Source organism: Pseudorca crassidens, chromosome 2 (genome assembly GCF_039906515.1).
Source record: "Pseudorca crassidens isolate mPseCra1 chromosome 2, mPseCra1.hap1, whole genome shotgun sequence".
Lineage (NCBI taxonomy): Eukaryota > Metazoa > Chordata > Mammalia > Artiodactyla > Delphinidae > Pseudorca > Pseudorca crassidens.
In genome coordinates this window covers 185427922-185440423 of record NC_090297.1, presented here as the reverse complement: position 1 = coordinate 185440423, position 12502 = coordinate 185427922, and the positions used below count along the sequence as shown (strand labels likewise).

At 53.5% G+C, this 12502-nt stretch overlaps 1 long non-coding RNA gene and 1 pseudogene across 1 annotated transcript; one reads left to right on the top strand and one right to left on the bottom strand.

Moving 5' to 3' along the window:
- The first annotated feature begins 663 nt into the window (after positions 1-663).
- On the top strand, positions 664-7397 carry LOC137220207 (uncharacterized). Its single transcript, XR_010941554.1, has 2 exons — positions 664-2867; positions 2951-7397. It is a non-coding gene; the product is annotated as an uncharacterized lncRNA (long non-coding RNA).
- Positions 5890-8897, bottom strand: LOC137220206 (alpha-1,3-mannosyl-glycoprotein 4-beta-N-acetylglucosaminyltransferase-like protein MGAT4E; annotated as a pseudogene).
- Between the last annotated feature and the right edge of the window lie 3605 nt (positions 8898-12502).

Genomic DNA, 12502 nt, shown 5'->3' with positions numbered 1-12502 from the left:
TCGAGGTTTCAGCTCCTTGGGGAAGTGGCATTCCTGTTCCTCAGGTGCGGAAACTGACTTCCAGCCAGGACAGGCCCTGCTCCTAGGTTGGCAGGGAGGGGAGGGAAAGCCTGGAGGTTGGCCGACGGGGCTAACCTGGCAGTGGGACCTGACGCGGTGTGTCTCTTGAGACTGACCCTTCACACGTGCCGCCTTCATTTTCTCCCTCCGCAGCCCTGAATGTCTTCGTCCTACAGATGAGACCACTTGGGATCACGGAGGTCCAGACCCCACCCCATGCTCCTGCCCCGCAAGGGAGCTGCCCCAGTGCCCGGGGAGCAGGGAGCCCTGGCTGCCCTGTCTGTCAGCCCTCTGGGTGACGGTACTGCTTCCAGGGACCCAACCAGATCCTAAAGCAGCCCAACCAGAAAGAGGAGGTGCGCGCCCTGAGGCCTTTTGGTGGGAAGTCTGCCCCTCCCCGCCCACCTGGGGTCAGGCAGGCAACACAGTGGAAACTCCTACCTGCCCGGGCCTGCAGAGGCTCCCAGGAGGGAGGGAAGGAGCTCAGACCTGTAGTAGGAGCCCCGGGATGCGCCAGCAGGGAGCCCCCCAGACACTGCCTGGGAGTGAGTGGAGGCCTGGGGTCCTCCTCTGTGGGGGTGGGGGGAGCTCGGGGTGGGGAGAGGGCTTGGGGCTCTACATGCTGAGTCTTGGCACCCAGACTGAACGGGCAGACAAGCTGATGCACCTGGGGGTCTGGCACCTGTCTCACAGGTTTGATTCCCTTTACCCCTCGTGCCAACGCCGTGTGGCGGGTGGAATCCTCAGTTAGAGTGGGGAGACGGCTCCGAGGGGTTAACGACGTTTTAAGATCTCTCATCTCGGAAGCGGAGCTGGGGCTAAAACCCAGGTTTGGTGACAACAAAGCCTCCGTCCGGGTTTTCCATTGAGGCTGGTTAACCCGTGGATAGAGCCCAAGGCTTCAGGAGAAGGGAAAGTTTGCACAGGTGCCTGGCACCCCTTGGTTACTCAGTAAAGGTTTGGATGAATGAAAAGCTGGAAGCAAAGGGTTGCCGCTGGGTCCTGGACTGGGGCCGGCGTGGGGGAATGGAGGCAGTGGGCTCTCCCCAGCTCCCTGGTGATGGGTGTCCAGGCCTCCCCAGTCTCACCGGGAAGCCAGGTCCTGTCCTGCCAGGCCAGCATTTGGGAGCAGGAGCCCAGCTCCCAAGACACAGAGGCAATCCATGAGGACGCAAAGCAGAGGATGTGGCAGGTGTGAAGGGAGGGAAAAGGTCAGCAGGGACTGACCTGAGGGGAGCCCGACAGGCTGCTGAGGGACCACTCGGAGGGCGTGGGGGGCTGGTGGGAACTTTGATTCCTCCCCACCCGCACCGAAGCCCCACCTAACGACCAAGATCCCCAAGAAGCGGGGAGCTTGCTGTGAAAATTAGCAGAAGCCTCAATGAAAAGAGAGTCAGGAGGCCATCAGGGGATTGCAAAGCCCAGGAGAAGAAAGCCTGAGCGGAGCACGGGCTCTAGGCATGTGGGCTTCAGTAGTTGCAGCCCGCGGGCTCAGTAGTTGTGGCTCGTGGGCTCTAGAGCGCAGGCTCACTGGCTGTGGCGCACGGGCTTCGTTGCTCCACGGCATGTGGGATCTTCCCGGACCAGGGCTCCAACCTGTGTCCCCTGCATTGGCAGGTGGATTCTTAACCACTGCACCACCAGGGAGCTTCCCGTCTGGCAGGAGCTCAGCCAGCGAGAGGCCTCCAGCCTTCCCGACCTCCCTGCCCCTGTAACAGAGCTCTCTCCCTGGTGTGGGGTCCTGCACGGGGCTCGCCAAGGCGGCAGACCCTTGGGCCCCAGAGACGCGGCGGGGAGGGGAGGCCCTGGTGGGACCTCAGGCCGCTTGCTCGCATGCTTCCTTCCATTTCCCTGTCTGAGGACACCGCACCTGTTGGCTGTCACCTCCTCTGGGAAGCCTCCCCTGATCCCTCTCCTCTGCCCCTTTTAATTAATTAATTAATTAATTTATTTATTTATTTATTTATTTTTGGCTGCATTGGGTCTTCGTTGCTGCGCGTGGGCTTTCTCTAGCTGTGGCGAGCAGGGGCTACTGTTTGTTGTGGTGTGCGAGCTTCTCATTGTCCTGGCTTCTCTTGTTATAGAGCATGGGCTCTAGGTGCAAGGACGTCCGTAGTTGTGGCACGCGGGCTCAGTAGTTGTGGCTCACAAGCTCTAGAGCGCAGGCTCAGTAGTTGTGGCGCACGGGCTTAGTTGCTCCACGCCATGTGGGATCTTCCCGGACTAGGGCTCGAACCTGTGTCCCCTGCATTGGCAGGCAGATTCTTAACCACTGCACCACCAGGGAAGTCCCTTCTCTGCCCCTTTAATGCAGTATTTCACTTGTCTCTCTCTCTGGACTAGAAGCTCTTCAAGGCCAGAGTCCACAGGCTTTTACTCTGTCCCTGTGCCCGGGGCCTGACATGTAGTGGTCAGTCAGGAAAAGTTTGGACATGAGGCTAAGCGGCAGGCCTAGACTGGGGTGGATGGGAAAGTAGGAGCTTACAGCAGTTGAAGCACTTTGATGGGAGAATGAGCAAGCTTGGGTAAAAGCATTTTAAATAAGCAATTCCAGGGGATTCTGATGCAAGTGGTTCATAGACCATTTTTTCAAAGCACTGTTTTAGGATTTTGAGTTTATGTATGTAAGGTAACCATTGCCAGAAACACATACAAGCTAAAGAATTTGGTGTCAGACGTGCTGGGCTGAGGTGACAGTTAAACCCAAGTGGAGAGTGTCGTCATCAGCTGGACACGGGACTCGGAGGCTCAGATTGGACACCCCAGAGGGTGATGTCGACGTGGGTGGTGCCTCAAAGTTCATTCAGGTAAGGCTCTGACCGTGATTGAAAGTCATCAAAGAAAGAAGATACGGACAGAGTGAAAGACCTCGGAATTTTCCCACATTTAGGGATGGCGGAGATGGAGACCACGACTAGTCAGAGAGGTAGGTGGAAAAACAGGTTAGTTTATGATTGATTGGTGAGAAGAAAGCTGAGGGCTGGAAGGAGGAAGGGGAGGGAGTGCCTGTCCCGAGCCAAGTTCTCATCGGCTGCCTATCCTGACCCCCTGGCTGCCCCACCGGGATGCCTGGGGTGACCCCCGAAAGCACGAACAGCCACTCCGCTCTCCTGCTCAGAACTGCTCCGTGATTCTCTGTTGCCACCAGGGTGTTCTAAACCCTTTCATTTGCTTCTACAACTTTTAAACAAACAGCTGCCTTATTGAGATATAATTCACATACCCTAAAATTCACTCTTCTTGAAGTATACAATTCAACAGTTTGTAGTATATTCGCAGAGTGCAGCCATTACCACAATCAATTTTAGCACATTTTCATCACCCCCATATGAGTCCCTTTGGACCTGCTTATTGTGAACATTTCATACAAGTGGAATCATATACTATGTGACCTTTTGTGACTGATTTCTTTCACGCAGCCCAGTGTTTTGAAGGTTTGTGCGTGTTGTAGCGTGTATCAGTATTCCAGTCCTTTTTGTAGCTGAGTAGTATTTCATTTTCATCATCTGATATACCACATTTTGTTTATTCATCCATCAGTTGCTGGACATGTGGATTGTTTCCACATGTTGGTTATTATAATGCTGCTATGACCATTCATGTGTAAGTCTTTGTGTGGATATATGTTTTCATTTTTTCATTCATTTTCATTCCTACAGACCTAGGAGTGGAATTGCTGGATCATATGGTAACTCTATCTAACATTTTGAGGATTGTTCAGTGGTTTTCCAAAGTGGCTGCCCCATTTTACAACCCCACCATCATGTATGAGGCTCCAATTTCTCCACACCTCGCCAACACTTATTTTCTGTTACTTATTTATTTATTTTATTTATTTATTTTGGCTGCATTGGGTCTTCGTTGCTGTGCGCGGGCTTTCTCTAGTTGCGGCGAGCAGGGGCTACTCTTCACTGCGGTGCACGAGTTTCTCATTGCAGTGGCTTCTCTTGTTGCAGAGCATGGGCTCTAGGTGCACGGGCTTCAATAGTTGTGGCACGTGGGCTCAGTAGTTGTGGCTCGCAGGCTCAGTAGTTGTGGCGCACGGGCTTAGTTGCTCCGCAGCATGTGGGATCTTCCTGGACCAGGGCTTGAACCCGTGTCCCCTGCGTTGGCAGGTGGATTCTTAATCACTGTGCCACCCAAGAAGCCCTTATTTTCTGTTTTTTAAATAGCTGTCCTAGTGAGTGTGAAGTGTTATTTCACCGTGGTTTTGATTTGCATTTCCCTAATGACTAATGATGAGTGTCTTTTCACCTGCTTATTGGCCATTTTTGTATCTTCTTTGGAGACATGTCTATTCAGATCCTTTGCCCATTTTTAATTGGGTTATTTGTCTTTTTATTATTGTGTGTAAGCTTGCTTTATATATTCTGGACACCAGTCTCTCATCAGACATATGATTTACAAATAATTTCTTCCATTCTGTGGGTTGTCTTTTCACTTTATTGATAGTGTCCTATGAACCACAAAAATTTTAAATTTTGATGAAGTCCAATTTATCTATTCTTTGATGGCTTGTGCTTTTGGTGTCATACCTAATAATCTATTGCCTAATCCAAGGTCACAACGATTTACACCTGTGTTTTCTTCTAAGCGTTTTATAGCTTTTAGCTCTTACAACTAGGTCTGTGATCCATTCTGAGTTCACTTTTAATACAATGTGAGGTAGGAGTCACACTTCCTTCCTTTGCACATGGGTATTCAGCTGTTCCACCACCACTTGTTGAAAAGACTATTCTTTCCCCCACTGAACTGTCCATGGTCCTTTGTAAGCAGGTCTTTTCTTAGTCCTGTGGCCTCATCTTCTGTCCCACCACTACTCCAGCTTGCCCTCCATCGCCAGCCCCACTAAATGATTTTTTTCCCCAAACGAGCCAGGTTTCTTCTCACCTCTGGCCCACTTCTCTACATGCTGTTTCTTTTACTGGAAAATTTCCCTGACCTTCTTTCCTCATCACCTGGCTATCTTCCCCAATTATCTGGCAGGTCTAGGCTTACACGTCTTCCAAAAAGCCTTTCCTAAGCTCCCAATAAAGTTTCAACACAGGTCTGTACTCCCCCAAGGACCCTGTACTTCTTAACCCCAAGAGGAGCTTTTTTGTCCCTGGCACACAGTGGGGATTCAGTCATTCTGATGAATGGATGAAGCCCAGAAGTCAAGGAAGAAGACTGATTTGTACTGTATACCTGCTGCAGCGAGTGAAGGAGAATGAGATCTGAAAACAAAAATGCCACTAGGTTTTGACTATTTTTGTCTTTACAGATAGGAGTTTCAGCAGCGCTGGGATGCAGAAGCCAGAATGCAGAATGCGGAGGAGAAAGTGAAGCTTCGGTTACAAGCTGTTTGTGCCCGAGTTCGTTTGTGAGGGAAGAAGGGAACTAGATTGGCGCCACGGAACAGCTTAAAAGGACAGAGTCAGGGGCTTAGTTTTATTGGTACGCGTCCATCTGCTGCATTCCAGAGCCTCAGAGAGTTCGACTTCTGATGAGAGGCCCTTCCTTGGCTTCTTATGATGGAAATTCCAGGGCCTGGCCATGATTTCCCCTCCTGCTACCCCTCACCCTGGCCTCTAACTATGTGCGAACACACACACCAACACCCTGTATTTGTGCTGATCTCAGCATCCCAGGGATAGATTCTGGGAATGACCAAGGCCTTGTCCCAAACTGGGCTAAGCTATATCCAGCCCAGAAAAGGACAACCTATGAGAGTCACTTGTTTGGGTAGGAAAAGGAAGGAACAGGTCTAACATCTCGGCGGCACCAGAAGAACGACCACGTCTTCCCTCTCTGCCCCTCATTCCCTGGCATCCCCACCCCGCCCCCGGGTCACTCAGATAGGCTAGAATGACAGAGCTGCAAGACTTTAAGTTTTCTTCGCCTTATTGAGTTATCTTCCTCCTGAGCTGCCCCCATGTCCCTGGCATGTTCCTCCCAGAGGTCGATGTGCTGGATGCTGAGCCCACCCACCTGGTTAGCGTTCGCCACCAGCCTCACGCAGCTCACCTCGTGCCCCACGCTCTGTGGAACTACCTCCTGATCCAGCTGCCCTTCCAGGAGGTGGCCCAGCAAGGCGAGGCTGGTGCAGCGCTGCGGTGTCCCCTCGGGCTCGTAGCCCAGCTCCACCTGCCCCTTCTCCAGGGCGTGCTTGCCATCCACGATGGTGCCCGGCAGTACCTGCACCCTCCTCAGGTCCGCTGGGTGGTTCAGGATGACAGTCAGGTGGTTCCCTGCGCTGTGGGCCCAAAAGAAGGACTCGTCCAGACTGTAGGCCTGCCAGGGGAAATGGACCTCAAAAACCTTCATGTCTGTGAACACGGCTCCTGGTGGGTTGCCAGGGGCTTAGGGGCTCTTTTTCTGCGTGCCCGAGGCCTTCTGGCTGTGTCGTTCGGCGCATGGTAGGGGACTCGGTGGTAGAACAGGAACGGTCTGCAGAGGATCGGCTCCTTCTGGGCCAGGAGGGTGCGGAAGTGAGGGAGGAGCCTGGCGAGGGGCTTCTCCCCGTAGAAGAGGAGGAGAAAGTGGGCCAGCACCGGGGGTCCCCGCTGCGGAAGAGCCTGCCCTGGAAGCCCAGGTTGGAGAACTCCAGGAGCGCCCAGGGCTGGGACCCCAGGGTGTCCGCTTTCCACTGAACGTGGTGATGAAGTTGGGGGCGCACAAGGTGCCGTCCTCCAGCAGCAGGAAGTACTCCGAGAGCTTCGCGGCGCAGCTCATGAGGAAGGCGTGGTCCGTGGTCCGCTGGGAGTAGGGCTCCTGGCGAGAGGCCCCGCCCCGACGCCGCCCTCGTAGGGATGGGCCTCCGGCGGGGCGGGAATCGGCGCTGCCCCGCCGAGACCTGTGGGCTGAAGAGGCTGGAAATGCGGAGGCCGGCCTCCCTGAGCCAGGCCAGGCCAGGCCAGCGCCCGCCAGCTGGGCAGCAGTGTGTACGGGAGGCCGCTGCGGTCCGACCGGGGCCTCGAGCAGGTGCCGACCGTCAGCCACGCTGGGGCGGCCAGCTGCGCGGTCAGCGTGCAGGCAGGCCGGGTGGATGCTCTGCGACACCAGCAGATGCTCTTCCCGCAGATGCTCGTCCCGCCCTCGCTGCTTGGCTATTTCCCACCCCAGGGGGCAGGTTCAGATCCTCGCTACGCAAAGCGTGGGCGTTAGTCCAGCAACATCGCCCCGTTTGGAAGCTTATTAGACGTGCAGAATCTAGTGAAGCAGAGTCTGCATTTTAACAAGGTCGCCAGGTGCCTGAGCTGGGGTGCTGCGTCCTCACGGGCCTCTGAGGCTTCTTTGAACTGGAATTTTGTGGCACATGGTTTAAGTACTCAATAAATATTAGCTTTTTTTTTTTTTTAATTTTTGTCTGTGCCACTCCGCTTGTGGAATCTTAGTTCCCCCACCAGGGATCAAATCTGTACCCTCGTCAGTGAACGCACCGGGTCCTAACCACTGGACCGCCAGGGAACTGCCAATATTAGCAATTTTTATAGTCATTATCATTCCTTTTGGTTTTACCCAGCTCATCTTCCCAAAGCTCTCCTTTAAAGAAGATCTACTAGAAAAAGCCCTTCTCCTGGGAGTCAGGAGTCCAAGACTATTGTCTCAGCTCTGCCACTGACTATGTGGCCTCCAGCGGGTCCCTGTACCCCTGAGCTTAACACTGGGTGAACTGGACACGTGGCCTGAAGGCCCCCTCGCCCCCCAGGGTTCTCTCACGCCGTGATCCCACCCTCCTGGAGCGGCCGCGTTACCTCTTCCCTCCTTCCCCCTCCACACAAAGGCCTTGGCAGGGAGAGGACTGTCTGCCGGGCCCGATGCCCCCCACCTTCCCCCCTTCTTCCCTCTGAGCCCCTTCTTCTCCTGATGCTTCTTCCCCCCTGGAGAGCCCACTCCCCTCCTCGGAACGCACTCTTCTTTCTCTGCTGGATTTTTTCCAAATATTTGAAGGTGAGATTCTGCCAGTCTTCTAGTGGTTCCAGATCCTTCCTTCTCCTATAACGGCCCTCCTGCGGCCTGGGCAGAGGCAACTCCTGGTCCTCCTTTCATAAAAAGAACAGGGTTTAACCTCTACTGGTTTCCCATGAGCCTTTCCAGGGAAATAGCAGGTCAGTCTCCCCAGGGCAAGCCCAGGACATTCTCAGGATGTCTGGCCACCGGCCAGAGTACCCAGGGCTCAAGCAGTATTTGCTGTCTTCCTTGCCTTAACAGATATGGGGGGAACGCAGCTTCTCTGTGGGCCAGTGGGCCCGGCCAGCTGCACACCCACCCCCTCGGAGTCTCCTGCTCTCCGGTGAGAGGTACAAGGCATTTCCGAGACGCTACCTGTCCACACCCAGCACACACCCGTAATCCCCACAGTGAGAGCAACGCTGCTACTTGGGCTTCGATAGCCATCCTGTTCTGGTCGTCTTCAATTTCCCTGGGGACTTTCAGAGTGAACGAGAGTCACAGGAACCCACCGCCCACCAAGGTGACGCAGCAGCGCCGGACGGAAGCCTGCATGGCAGTTCCTACAGCAAGAGGGCAGGAGGGCAACAGGATGTCAGGGGGTGCTCCCTGGTCCATGCCTCCACCTCCCTGACTCCTGGGAGCCTGGCCCTCCCGACGGCCCTATTCCAGCCTTCCTCTAACCATGGTTAACTCACTTCCCAGGCCCGCCTTTCTGCCTGACCTGGGAACCTGAGCCTTCTTCCCGGCCTCAAGAGGGGAGGCCACCTGTCCTGGGACGTGTGCTGCCTTCTCTTTGTAGGTTTGTCTGGAGATTCCACTTCCCCAGGGCTCTCCCTGCTCAAATGATAACAGTCTGCTGGGCCTTCAGTGATGAGGGCCCTTTATCTTAGAAAGATGGTCACCACCCACCCCTACTTTTTTATTTTTTATTTTTAGTTTTTTTGCGGTATGCAGGCCTCTCACTGTTGTGGCCTCTCTCGTTGCGGAGCACAGGCTCCGGAAGTGCAGGCTCAGCGGCCATGGCTCACGGGCCTAGCCGCTCTGAGGCATGTGGGATCCTCCCGGACCGGGGCACGAACCCACGTCCCCTGCATCGGCAGGCGGACTCTCAACCACTGCCCCACCAGGGAAGCCCCCCCCTACTTTTTTAAACAAAAGTCAAACAATTTATTAAAATAGCTGAACTTGAAGTGTTGCTAAGTGCTAAGCAATTTGGTGCCTTTCTTACTTCTTGTAAAGGGCGTCCTTAATTTATCCCAATCCTTAATCTCAGTCACAGACCTTGATTAGAACATGATTCTGGGACTTCCCTGGTGGCGCAGTGGTTAAGAATCCATCTGCCAATGCAGGGGACACAGGTTCGAGCCCTGGTCCGGGAAGATCCCCCATGCCGCGGAGCAACTAAGCCTGTGCACCACAACTACTGAGCCCACGCCCTAGAGCCCATGCTCCGCAACAAAAAAAGAACATGATTCTGTTAACTCAGAGTAAAAAAAAAAATCCTTTTGTGAGTGGTGGGCTGCTGGAATTCAGGCTGGCTCAGACTCAAAAGCACTTGTGGGCTGCTTTTTCCCTGTTAGTGTCTTTTCTCCAGAGAGAATGTGATTTTCTGATTGTTTCTAAATGATCAGAGGAAAGGCTCTGATATACCTTGTCGCCCACTCTTGGTCATTTGTCTGCCTAGTCAGGACACAAAAGGAAAGAAATCCTAGTAATTTCTATGCCCCCAAGGCTACACTATTCTCTCATTTCCCCATTTGCATGGTTCCCTGCCAGTTTAGTATTTTGGTAGAGGTTACCATGCTTCCCTCCCTTAACCATTTAGCCTTTTGATAAGAGTTACAAAAACAGTACTTATATATGGTAGGAAGGCTTAAACTTTCCTTACCTGGTTTCCTTAAGTCAGATAGGTCATTCAGATACAAACCACTACATGTAACAGAAATACGCTTCTTTTTTCTAGAACATAAATACATGGATACAAATACTGACTGAATAAAAGGCTCTACAACTATAGCCGGAGGAATTCACCCTCAAGGGAACAGCCCTGTCCCCTCTACCCCTCCTGTGCGGTTTACCTGTCACACCAGCGGGAGCGCTGCCCTCGCCGAGCCCTGAGTTTGACAGGCTCCTGGGAGACCAGGAGAGAGAGAAAGAGGAGTTGGGGTGCTGAGGACCCGCACAGCGACGGGGCCCCTCCCCCCAGCTCTCCAGCCTTGAGCTAAGCTCCTCTGTGACGTTGCTCTGTGTCCTGCCACCGGTCCCATCATCAGGGCTACACCCGGCCAGGACCTACCTGTGGGCGGTGCTTACCTGAGAAGCACGGAACTGCCCCCCAGCACGCCCTCCCTCTACCCCGTCCCTCCCGCCCTCGGTGGTTGGCTGGCTGCCGACTCTCATTCCCTCTCACCTTCTGACTTTGTCACCCCTGCAGTTACCCTTTTTCACTTCTGCGACGTTGCCACTTCTCCCGGTCTCCTGGACCATTCCCGTCACTGTAAAAAGGACGTCTGCTATCTTCCGGTGGGTAAAAAAAGCAAAAAGCAAATCCCTCCCTGAATTCATGTTCTCTCCAAATCCTGCCCCGTCCCTCTGCAGCCCTCAAGAGCAACACCCCTGGAAAGCTGTGTCGTCATCATCAGTCTTCGCCGCCATTTCCTCCTGCATCTCACTCAGCCCCTTCCTCCCTGAGACACCCTTCCCGCGCAGCGCTCGCCAGCCTGGCCTTCCTTCCCTGGTTCTTTCCCTGGCTTCTCCTCTTCCCAGCCAGTGGCTGTCGAGCGTCCCAGGGTTCTGACCCAGTCCCGTGGCTTTAAGTGCTGTGTACATTACAGGCGTGTGCATACACGTGTGTACATACATACACATATAAGGTGTGTGCATATCTACATATATCCTTTCATATATATGTACGTTTCATATATACGTGCACGCGCACACACACAGACACACACACACACATGCACACACTGAGAACTCCTAGGGCTGATCTTACCTCCAGCTTTGGCCTCTGTCCTGAGCTCCAAATTACCTGACTCTTCACCACCTCCTTTTGGATTACAGGTATCTCAATTTTAACAGAGCCAAATAGAATTATAGACTCTTCCTATTTCCCAAATCTTTTCCTCCCCAAGTTTTCTCCATTTCAGTAAATAGCACCACCATTTTTCCAGCTGCTCATGGGAAAAATCCTCAATGCCTCTCTCTCCTTAACACTCCACGTTCAATCTACTCAGTCCTGTTATCTTTTCCTCCAAAATGCATCCGGAATACGACCCTTTCTCTCCATCTCTGCTGCTACAACCCGAGTCCACACCACCATCATCTGCTGCCTGGACCACTGCCACCACCCAACTGGTCCCTCCTCTCCACCCGTGTTCTCCTGCAACCTTCCCTCCACACGGCAAAGAGGTCTTTTACATTGTAGACCGAGTGATATCCCTTCGCGAACTCCAGACCACAGCCTCCTGGGTCCTGCCTGACTGGCCATCTGTCTCTTTGACTCAATCTCCCGTTCCCCCCCACTCCCCGCCCCTCCTCCCCCTTGGGGGAGGGGGCATCCCTCGGACAAACCAAGGTGTTTCTCAACTCAGGCCTTTGCATTTGGTCTTCTTAGAACTTTCCTCCGGAGACCTTCCGAGAGCCGACCCCTCCCAATACCCACATCGGAGCTCAGACGTTCTTTCTCCGGCCTCCAGTCATCGCGGCTAAAGTCGCCTCCCGCCACCTCTCCCGTCCTCCCGTTGCGCTACCACGCGTTCTGTTTTCTTAGCATTTCTTGCTACCAGAAGCTATCCTCCTTGTGTGTGTCGCTGTCTGTCTCTATCCACTAGGCTGATGGCCCGGCCTTTGTTTTACCCAATGCCACATCCACAGCACTTCGCACGGCACCTGGCCCAGAGAGCGAGCTCAACAGGTGTGTATTAAGTCACTAGTTATCGGGATGACGCGATACGGTGAGTGGTCATCTCCCTCTTCCACACACATGTGCTAGGTGCCAGGGACACAGCAGTGCCAGGAGGACCGGGCAGTACAACAGAGGAGGGCAATACGTGTGCGATGGTTAAGAGCTCAGATTCTCGACGTAGACCCCGACTCGGGCCAGAATGTGCTTCTGCTAAACTTCCTGGCCAGGTGACCTTGGCCAAATGACTCAGTCTTTCTGAGCCCCAGTTCCTCATCTAGAAACTAAAGATAACGATGGCTACTCTCAGGTGTTCTTATGAGGATGAGAAGAAATCCTCCACAGGAAAATGCCCAGCATACGGCAAACACTCAATAAATGTCAGCACTTTTGTGCTAACAATGACTGTTTTTCGAACACGGAGACCAGCGATGCCTTCCTTTCTGTCATATTTGAGACGCCCATCTCCCTTTATTCCTAAATCCCCACCCAAATTTTTACTTTTAGACCCTTAAACAGACGCACAGCACTTTGAGAACACTTCTGCATCTTGGCACCTCATTCGCACTCCTCTGAGGGCCTTAGAGGGGGCAAACAGTGGAG